The sequence below is a fragment of the Mixophyes fleayi genome, chromosome 7, assembly GCF_038048845.1.
Source record: "Mixophyes fleayi isolate aMixFle1 chromosome 7, aMixFle1.hap1, whole genome shotgun sequence".
Classification (NCBI taxonomy): Eukaryota; Metazoa; Chordata; class Amphibia; order Anura; family Limnodynastidae; genus Mixophyes; species Mixophyes fleayi.
In genome coordinates this window covers 114,898,559-114,909,032 of record NC_134408.1, presented here as the reverse complement: position 1 = coordinate 114,909,032, position 10,474 = coordinate 114,898,559, and positions in this window count along the sequence as shown.

Below are 10,474 nucleotides of genomic sequence, written 5' to 3'. Positions count from 1 at the left end.
GTCACTGCAGTCTAGTACATGTTATAAGCTCTCCAGCAAATTAGTATATGTAACATTGAATCCTCTGCACTCATCAAATACGTTATTAATGCTATTCTAGCTGCTTCAAGCTGCACTCTGTGTATTAAAAGTGTTCCTCATATTGCAATAAATGAGCAGTTCACGCCATAGTCTTCCCCTTGTGACCAGTCCTACATTAAATATGAACATGAATTCAATCTGCATATCAACATGATCATTGCTATTGTTTTTAACTGGGGTTTTAAGTTGGTGTGAGAGGTCAGCAAAAGTCAATCCAATGAATGTACCTGGCTTTTATGTGCTCTTAGAGCATCTTTATCAATGGCTGCCGCTAACATGTGCATACTAACAATAATTAAATAACCACAATTGTGCCAAATAATCAAAACAACTATGGCCATGCCCACAACAACCCAGCAGCAATCTGCCATGTAAAGCGCCATTAGAGCACTGGCATAAGAGGGGCAGCACACTGTATATTAACTTATATTAAAATGAATAAAAATAAAGTTAGAAAAAACAGTGAAAATATGTTAATTTACATATTTTGACTCAGTTTTTTCTAACTTTATTTTTTTATATTTTTGATACATGGATGACCTCTTCATGGTACAGACTGGTGATAAGTATCAGCTCACTGCATTTATATATAAACATAAATTCCTTAAATACCACCATTTGATTTACATTGTCTTGGTAAAATAGAGAGGGACTAGTTTTTGCTTGTTATAGTTTTTTTGTACAAACATTCTGTGCATCTTGTTGAAGTGAACAAGAAAGCCTCATACCATATTAGTTATACCTCTAGAGATTGGGGATGTTTGCTCCTGAAAAGAAGGACAATTAAGGCTCACAAGTAAACAGCTAACAGATTAAAAGGGATATTAATCTATCATAATTTTATATTGTGTTACTGAGGGACCTATTCATTAACAGACTGTGGTAACAATCTATACGCATTGCTGCAAATCGGACATAATGACATACCGCTGGAATTTACCATGCCGGGATTGCTCTGGGAGCTCTGATGAAGATCCCTCCTCCTCCACAAACTATTTTTGCAGAGTAGAGATCTTCAAAGTTGACAAGTATGAGTATAGTATTTCTTTAATTGCTGCTTTCTATGGCCTGGACTTATTTCATATCTTAAAAGCAATACCCATGTACTGATATTAAGCTGACTTACCTTCAAATATTTGGTGTGTATTAATAAGCGCTGATCACTTTAACTTTCTAGATTAAATTTTTATAAGGGCGTAGCAGGCTCCTTCCAGTCAACAGCTAATACACATCCACTACCTTGTTTAAAAAGAAACAGAGCCATTAGGTTGGTTTTATTTATTTAAAGAAAGGAAGGAATACCGGTTTTGAAAAAGAAGGTAATGTGCCTGGGTCCCCCTTAAACCTCCTGCTAGCACACATGCCATGGGAAATTATGTACTGTATTTATATAACATTGCAACACACACAGCCCACTCAGTACTTTTACCTTTGCAGTCTGGCTGGTCCATTGTGCAATATGATGTAGCACATGCCCTTGTGTTTCTAACTCCCATTGTCCTATAGATTGTAAACTTTCGAGCAGGGTTCTCTTACCTCTCTGTCTGTATGTATTACCCAGTATTGTCTTATTAATGTTTGTTCCCAATTGTAAAGCGCTACGGAATTTGCTGGCGCTATATAAATAAATGTTGATGATGATGATGATGATAGTAATGTACACCTGTATGTTCAGTAAAACCCTCAGCACTTTTACTGCAGATACCACACATCCTGCTTCTCTAATTTTATGTTGCAAAACTGCTCCACATAGAAGTCCACAATGCCACAGGGAAAAATAGCAGATGGGATGCACACATAGCTATTAAACAGGACTCACATCTGATCTGCTTCATTGTCCTCCAAGACAGAAAAATATGGTTACTGTAAAGGACCGTACTTCCCCCTTCATCAAATGCTAATGCCAGGTAACCTGGTTTCCTCAGAATACTGTTACCATGATTTTCCATGTAGTTGGAGCCCGTTGGCAATGTAGAGGAGGTACACATTGGATCTCCCCTAATACTAAAAACAATGCAAACGGCAACTGGGTCCAGATATAACGAGTTCTAATAATGTAAGTGTGCAGGAGAGATCAGACTATCCCCTCACTGCATGGGTTCTACCAACAGTATAGTATTAAAAATAAATAAGTAAAACAAGTATAAAAAAGCACCCTTCTTCGCTCGCTATGCCCTCCCCAATGATGAGACCACATTGTGCATTTTGTGACACACACTTTCTGAATGAGTGAAACGTGCAAGAATTACCTTTGTACACTAAGGAATAAAAAAACTCTTTCTGGTGAAACTGGCAGAAAATCAAAATATAAAATTGGTCTGTTCATGAATGGGTATAAAACCTCCTTAAACTAAAGAATGCAAGAACAGCAGCAGTCTTCAGGACAGACTTAAGACGTGTTTGTAAAGCAGCATAGAAAATGTCAAAACTAAGAGATTTGAGAGGTTCATGAAGGATAGTGAAATTTAACTTGTTGTTTAGGAGGATGAAGGTGAAGGCTTGAGGACCCTGTTACAAAATTGGAATGAAGTGAGGTAACCATGGATACAATATGATGATAAAGCAGGTAAAACTGAACTGGTAAATATGTCTATTTATGGCTTAATGAACAGGATAAATGTCAAAATTATGTGAAAGAAAATGGAAACAAAGTGACACTGTATGATTTGCATATCAAGAAAGATGGAGAGTGATTGGCGGGATACAGTGGCGCACGCAGGGGGGGGTTTCTGGGTCTCCAGAAACCCCCCCCCCTCTCCGCTAAAAAGTGCCCTACTGTAGTATACAGCAGCCGCGGTGCTGTCTAAGAAGCGTCCGCGGCGGTGCTGTATTGTATACAGCACCGCCGCGGACGCTTCTTTGGCAGCGCCGTGGCTGCTGTATACTACAGTGCAGCCGAAACGGCGCTGCCGCACATGCGCGGCAGGTCTCTAGATTTATTTATTTATTTATTTCCGGGGGCGGAGGAAACCCCCCCCCCTGACAAATCCTCCGTGAGCCCGTGGGATATATAATTTTGTAGTGGTTAGATGCAGGGAAAAATGGAACTGTTGAATATGTCTGTACATTAAAGAAGAAGACAGTGAGAAATGAGCGTTAAACAAAAGGGAAACAAAATTAATAGGCAAGGTCTGCTGGGGAACGGATTAATTATTTGAGCATTATGATGTAATCCTATTAAGAAGTGCAGCCCTGCCTGAAAAAAAGCATAGCACAGCATAAATGATCATCCTCTACTTTTTTATGATGATAGGTATAATTGGTGTGGTTTAAAATGAAGGAAAGGAACAAAGAGAACAGAAATAGTAACTAAAAGAGGATGCGTGGCAGTTGAAGAATATAATTCAGCATGACAGTTTGTAGGATTATTATCATCAACATCTCCACATGGATGTCCCAATGCTACCTGAAGCTCAACAGTATGGGGCGAAAACATGCACCTCCAGGCAGGGCCGCCATCAGGGGGGTACTGTTGTACTGGGCCCGGGCTCACCAGGGGGCCCAGTACAACAGCTCAGCACAGATTTACCTGGGGCCCGCCGCTGGTCTCCGCTATTCTGTCTTCAGCCAGGCTGTCACCGTGACAGCCAGGCACCAGAATCCGATCGCAGGGGTGGAGGATTCATTCCGTCTGCGATCATGTGCACTGCCTGTGTCAGATCACATGATCGCAGGGGGAATGATTCCTCCACCCCTGCGATCGGATCGTGGTGCCTGGCTGTCACGGTGACAGCCAGGCTGAAGACAGAATAGCGGGGACCAGCGGCGGGCCCCAGGTAAGTATGAAAGTATGTGTTGCTCATGGGGGGGGGCGCTCATGAGGGGGGGAGCCCGGGTGGCAGGCGTGGCACGGGGGGCCCGTACTGGGCCCGATTTTTTGTGAAGGCGGCCCTGCCTCCAGGCTTTTCCCTAAGGTCTTGGCAACAGATTAAAACCTTACTCCATTTGCTGGTCCAAACAGACTTCATGCCAGGAAGGGTAGCAAGAGTTAGACCTTGTGGAGCATACTAATCATCAGGGTGGCCATCAAGGGGGTACAGGGAGTACAGCAGTATGGGGCCCAACAGCAGAGTGGGTCCCACCTGCCATGGGCCCAAACAAATTTATTAAGGGAGGGAGGTCTACGCAGCGAATAAAGGGAGGTAGCAGGCACCATTTCTAGGCAGCAGCTGCTCTTGAGATGTAAGAGGTGGTTTGGAGAGAGACCTCTGTGACTAATTAAGGATGCGGCAGCGGGCCCCCTTTTAGGCAACACATCTGTCTCTGCTCCCAAGATGTCGGGGTCCCTCAGCTGCTGTTATCTGCTCCAGTCCTTGTCCCCCATGTGCCCAGCTCCCGGACAGAGAGCTGCGACAAGGCAGAGAGGGTCCCTGCAGCATCACTGATGTCATGTAATTAATAACATCACAGAGGTGTCAATAGAGAGGAGCCAAAAGGAGACAGCAAGAAGAGAGCAATCTACTGCAGGGGCTAGATGGAACCGGGGATGGGGGGGGGGGTGACTGTATATAATGGGGGGGAAAGACAAATATTGGCTAGAGAATAATTTACAAATGAGGGTGGGGTGAGAGAAGGAAGGTGAGGGACCCAGCCTGTTACATCTGTACTGGGCCCTGCAATTTCTGGTGGCAGCCCTGCTAACCATGATGGTCACCCTCTGGTCCTACATGCAGTTAATGCTGAAAAAAGTATTTGAGTTAACTGGGTTTTTAGGTGGCAAGTAATGCACCAAAAAAAAATACCCCAGAATTTCACCAAATCATCAGCATACTTACCCTTCTGCCCGCATTAAGTAAATGTAATCTTATAAGAATGCATTCTCCTTAACAAATGTCCCCTAACCTGTGCTCCTTCAAACAAGCGCTTAAAACTCACCTGTTCTTTAAAGCCTACCAGCCATCCACCTAACCCTTTCTTATCACCTCCTCCCGTTATCTCTTCTCTCTTCTCAACCACTCTTTTCACTCCTCCCATGCTATATCCCCTTAACTGACTCCCTTCTGTGCCTGATGTCTGTTTACCCTTCCTTAGCTTGTAAGCTCTTATGAGCAGGGCCCTTATACCTCCTGTATCTATACCTGTTCTTCTGCTCCATCTTTATTTTTACACTGAAATTTAAAATTGATCTAGAACATTCCCTACACCAACTATAAATCTGTCCCCACATTTTAAATTTACCTCCCCCTCCAATGCAACTTGGTATTGCCAAGGTGTAAAGTTACTACTTTTTTTTTTGCTTAGAACTATACCAACAAGTATAGGGCGTCTGCGATCATGTGCACTGCCTGTGTCAGATCACATGATCGCAGGGGGAATGATTCCTCCACCCCTGCGATCGGATCGTGGTGCCTGGCTGTCACGGTGACAGCCAGGCTGAAGACAGAATAGCGGGGACCAGCGGCGGGCCCCAGGTAAGTATGAAAGTATGTGTTGCTCATGGGGGGGGGCGCTCATGAGGGGGGGAGCCCGGGTGGCAGGCGTGGCACGGGGGGCCCGTACTGGGCCCGATTTTTTGTGAAGGCGGCCCTGCCTCCAGGCTTTTCCCTAAGGTCTTGGCAACAGATTAAAACCTTACTCCATTTGCTGGTCCAAACAGACTTCATGCCAGGAAGGGTAGCAAGAGTTAGACCTTGTGGAGCATACTAATCATCAGGGTGGCCATCAAGGGGGTACAGGGAGTACAGCAGTATGGGGCCCAACAGCAGAGTGGGTCCCACCTGCCATGGGCCCAAACAAATTTATTAAGGGAGGGAGGTCTACGCAGCGAATAAAGGGAGGTAGCAGGCACCATTTCTAGGCAGCAGCTGCTCTTGAGATGTAAGAGGTGGTTTGGAGAGAGACCTCTGTGACTAATTAAGGATGCGGCAGCGGGCCCCCTTTTAGGCAACACATCTGTCTCTGCTCCCAAGATGTCGGGGTCCCTCAGCTGCTGTTATCTGCTCCAGTCCTTGTCCCCCATGTGCCCAGCTCCCGGACAGAGAGCTGCGACAAGGCAGAGAGGGTCCCTGCAGCATCACTGATGTCATGTAATTAATAACATCACAGAGGTGTCAATAGAGAGGAGCCAAAAGGAGACAGCAAGAAGAGAGCAATCTACTGCAGGGGCTAGATGGAACCGGGGATGGGGGGGGGGGTGACTGTATATAATGGGGGGGAAAGACAAATATTGGCTAGAGAATAATTTACAAATGAGGGTGGGGTGAGAGAAGGAAGGTGAGGGACCCAGCCTGTTACATCTGTACTGGGCCCTGCAATTTCTGGTGGCAGCCCTGCTAACCATGATGGTCACCCTCTGGTCCTACATGCAGTTAATGCTGAAAAAAGTATTTGAGTTAACTGGGTTTTTAGGTGGCAAGTAATGCACCAAAAAAAAATACCCCAGAATTTCACCAAATCATCAGCATACTTACCCTTCTGCCCGCATTAAGTAAATGTAATCTTATAAGAATGCATTCTCCTTAACAAATGTCCCCTAACCTGTGCTCCTTCAAACAAGCGCTTAAAACTCACCTGTTCTTTAAAGCCTACCAGCCATCCACCTAACCCTTTCTTATCACCTCCTCCCGTTATCTCTTCTCTCTTCTCAACCACTCTTTTCACTCCTCCCATGCTATATCCCCTTAACTGACTCCCTTCTGTGCCTGATGTCTGTTTACCCTTCCTTAGCTTGTAAGCTCTTATGAGCAGGGCCCTTATACCTCCTGTATCTATACCTGTTCTTCTGCTCCATCTTTATTTTTACACTGAAATTTAAAATTGATCTAGAACATTCCCTACACCAACTATAAATCTGTCCCCACATTTTAAATTTACCTCCCCCTCCAATGCAACTTGGTATTGCCAAGGTGTAAAGTTACTACTTTTTTTTTTGCTTAGAACTATACCAACAAGTATAGGGCGTATCTCGCAACAGAGCTGCGTATAAAGTCGACCGTGATTATGCCCTAGAAATTTTCTTACACAGAAATGTACACAATGTACTGGGTTTAATCCATAGCGATGCACTATTTATAATATATCAAGAGAAGGGGGGGAGGGAAGGCAGGGGAGAGAAAAAGAGAAAGGCTCACAAAAGGGGTGGATGAGGATAGAGCGGAGGCAGAGATTAGGTTTGTGGTCTGAAGAGGGGTTGGGAAAGAGAGTAACGGTGAGGTTCACGCGAGGAGAGACATGTTAGGGGTGTAGATGTCCGTATCATTGTAGAGCTGTCAACGGGAGAAGAGCCAAGCTAGAAACGGAGTAGAAGTTGGTTATGATAGGAGGGTCATGGGGTCCTGATTTTGTAGAAGGCTGCGGGGAATGCTGATGATGTGCTCCATCTGGTTGATGTACCACATCTGATTGCAGACCGATTGTTGGTGGTATGAGGTTCTTGAAGGAAGCGACCAGCGTTAGTTTAGTATAATGTTTATGTAAGAGTAGCAGCTCTCTGGAGATACAGCATATTTAGAAGTGGATGCATGTTTCATACACCTAAAGAACATTTCCAGAATACGCACATATCTGACACAAGACACCGCAAAAAACATTAATTCATGCACTCATCATCTCCCGCATCGACTATTGCAATTCCCTCCTTACTGGTTTTCCCAAAGTCAGACTTGAACCCCTACAATCTATTTTGCATGCAGCGGCTAGATTTATTTTCCTTCCAAACCGTTATTCCTCTGCTGAGCCACTCTGTCAGTCTCTACATTGGCTGCCTCTATTTTAACTAATCTAATATAAAATTCTTCTACTAACATACAAGGCCATCAACAAAATTGCACCGACATAGATTTCCTCACTTGTCTCGAAACATCTCCCTACTCGACACCTCCGTTCTGCACAAGATCTTCGTCTCTCCTCCACTCTCATCACATCCTCCCATTCTCGGTTACAGGATTTTTTCCGGGCTGCACCCACTTTGTGGAATTCCCTCCCTCGCACAGTAAGACTTTCCTCTAGTCTTCAAACCTTCAAGCGTTCACTGAAAACCCACCTCTTCAGACAAGGTTATGATATTCCTCAACCATCATTTTAATTTCTCTAGATTACCCTATTACCATCCTCTACACTGCTAACGCAAGACAACAACCCTCTGACCAACATTGCAACACACACAGCCCACTCAGTACTTTTACCTTTGCAGTCTAGCTGGTCCATTGTGCAATATGATGTAGCACATGCCCTTGTGTTCTAACTTCCATTGTCCCATAGATTGTAAGCTTTCGAGCAGGGTTCTCTTACCTCTCTGTCTGTATGTATTACCCAGTATTGTCTTATCAATGTTTGTTCCCAATTGTAAAGCGCTACGGAATTTGCAGGCGCTATATAAATAAATGTTAATGATGATGATGATGATGATGCATAGCCAGATACGCCTCTTTGGAGGTGTATACAGTACTGTGCAGGTATTGGAGGCCTGGTGTAAAGATCTGCAATGATAATGATGACTATACCGCAGCACTATATACTGTAGATGCAACAGAATAATACAGAAGCCTTGTATGAGCAGCTCATGTATGGGGGAGTTGAGGCATTGTTATGGTTAAGGGGAATGGGAAGCAGCGGGGCAGAGGGCAGCTCAGGTGGCATATGAGGAAGGAAGGCGTCTGGGTTTAAAGTCCTGTCCATACAGAACTTCACAGAGAGTGATAGCATAGATGATTAAATCCTTTTTAAAATCTTTTATGTTGGTGCTTTCATTATTTTAGTTGTTTCCTGTATTTTAGCAAGCAACACGCTAGGCAAAAAACTGACTCTAACTTGGCAAGTACACTCTATGCTCTCTACTTGCAGCAAACCACATCAGTGATTGTGCCATTTACTCTGCTGTTACACGAGATCCTTCAGTACGGCCCTGAGCTTTCTGATTTTACACACCCCTCTCTCTGTGTACATTTCCACTGACATATTTGTATTCCATTGACTACAGCAGGATAGTGCATTACTCAATACAAGAACGTTGATATGCTGAATGTTCTAGAACCGGAGTGCTGACTAACACTAGAAGCAGGTGTCACGCAGAATCGTCAGAGCTATAGTGACTACCACTAAACTTTTACCTCGTAAAATATAACTCAATAAATACAGTGCATGAAGACATTACTGATTGGTATTTTCTATGTGAGGTGAATGTGGGCAACAAAAATGAAAAGTATATTTTCACTTAAAGTAATAGAAAAATGAATTAAAGCAACAGTATTATAAAATAGTAACTTTGCACCTTTGCAGAAGCATGTTGCTTTGGAGGGGGGGGGGGGGGGCACATTAAAAATGTGGGGACAGATTTCTAGTTGGGATAGAGCATTTTCTAGATCAACCTTAAACTTCAGTGTACAAATAAAGCTATCAAGTATCTGTGTGCTACATGAAAAAACAGCCAGTATTTATCTTATGTGCAAAATAATAAACTAATTTGCACCCCTTGCATTGAAACATGGTTTTGTCCAGGAGAAAACTTACTAATTTCTTTGCCTTACTTTCCTTAATGAATCAGGCCCAATGTCGGCATTGTGGTCCAGACCTGTTTACCAGCCAGTCTCCAGTATGAATACTGCTTCGTACAATCCCATTTTGATGTGATACCAGATAAGCCTTTATTATCATCATCATCATCACCATTTATTTATATAGCACCACTAATTCCGCAGCGCTGTACAGAGAACTCACTCACATCAGTCCCTGCCCCATTGGAGCTTACAGTCTAAATTCCCTAACATACACACACACACAGACAGAGGCCAGGGTCAACTTTAATAGCATCCAATTAACCTACCAGTATGCTTTTGGAGTGTGGGGAGGAAACCAGAGCACCCGGAGGAAACACACGCAAACACGAGGAGAACATACAAACTCCACACAGATAAGGTCATGTTCGGGAATTGAACTCATGACCCCAGCGCTGTGAGGCAGAAGTGCTAACCACTTAGCCACCATGCTATAATCTCATAATACCCTATCAATTGGAATATATCCTTATTGGAAATGTCTAAGGTGGACCCATTGTGTGCTACGCCCAGTAATTGTTTCTTATATGCTGTTTATCCGTAGAATGGTAAGTAGGGTTACTAAACCACAAGCACTCTCTCTTGCTTCTACATATTGTATCTTAACATATGTGCAGTTCAAAATACATAAAATCTAAATATACTCAAAGTATTTTAATCTTCTCTGTCTGCTGTGGTATTGTGCACTACTGAAAGTATGGGAGTAGTGCAAATTGCTGTTCCTGTTCCCTGCTGCAGCCACCCATTGGGCATCCAGTGGGTACATTTTGAAAATGAGCTACTTTCAAGGCCTCGTTTTACAACTTAATATAGCCCAACATTTTAGTAAATTTCTCATGTTCTTAATGTAAAGGAATAAGAAGAGTAAACGTACCTAGAGAACATTCCAGGGCGTATATTTA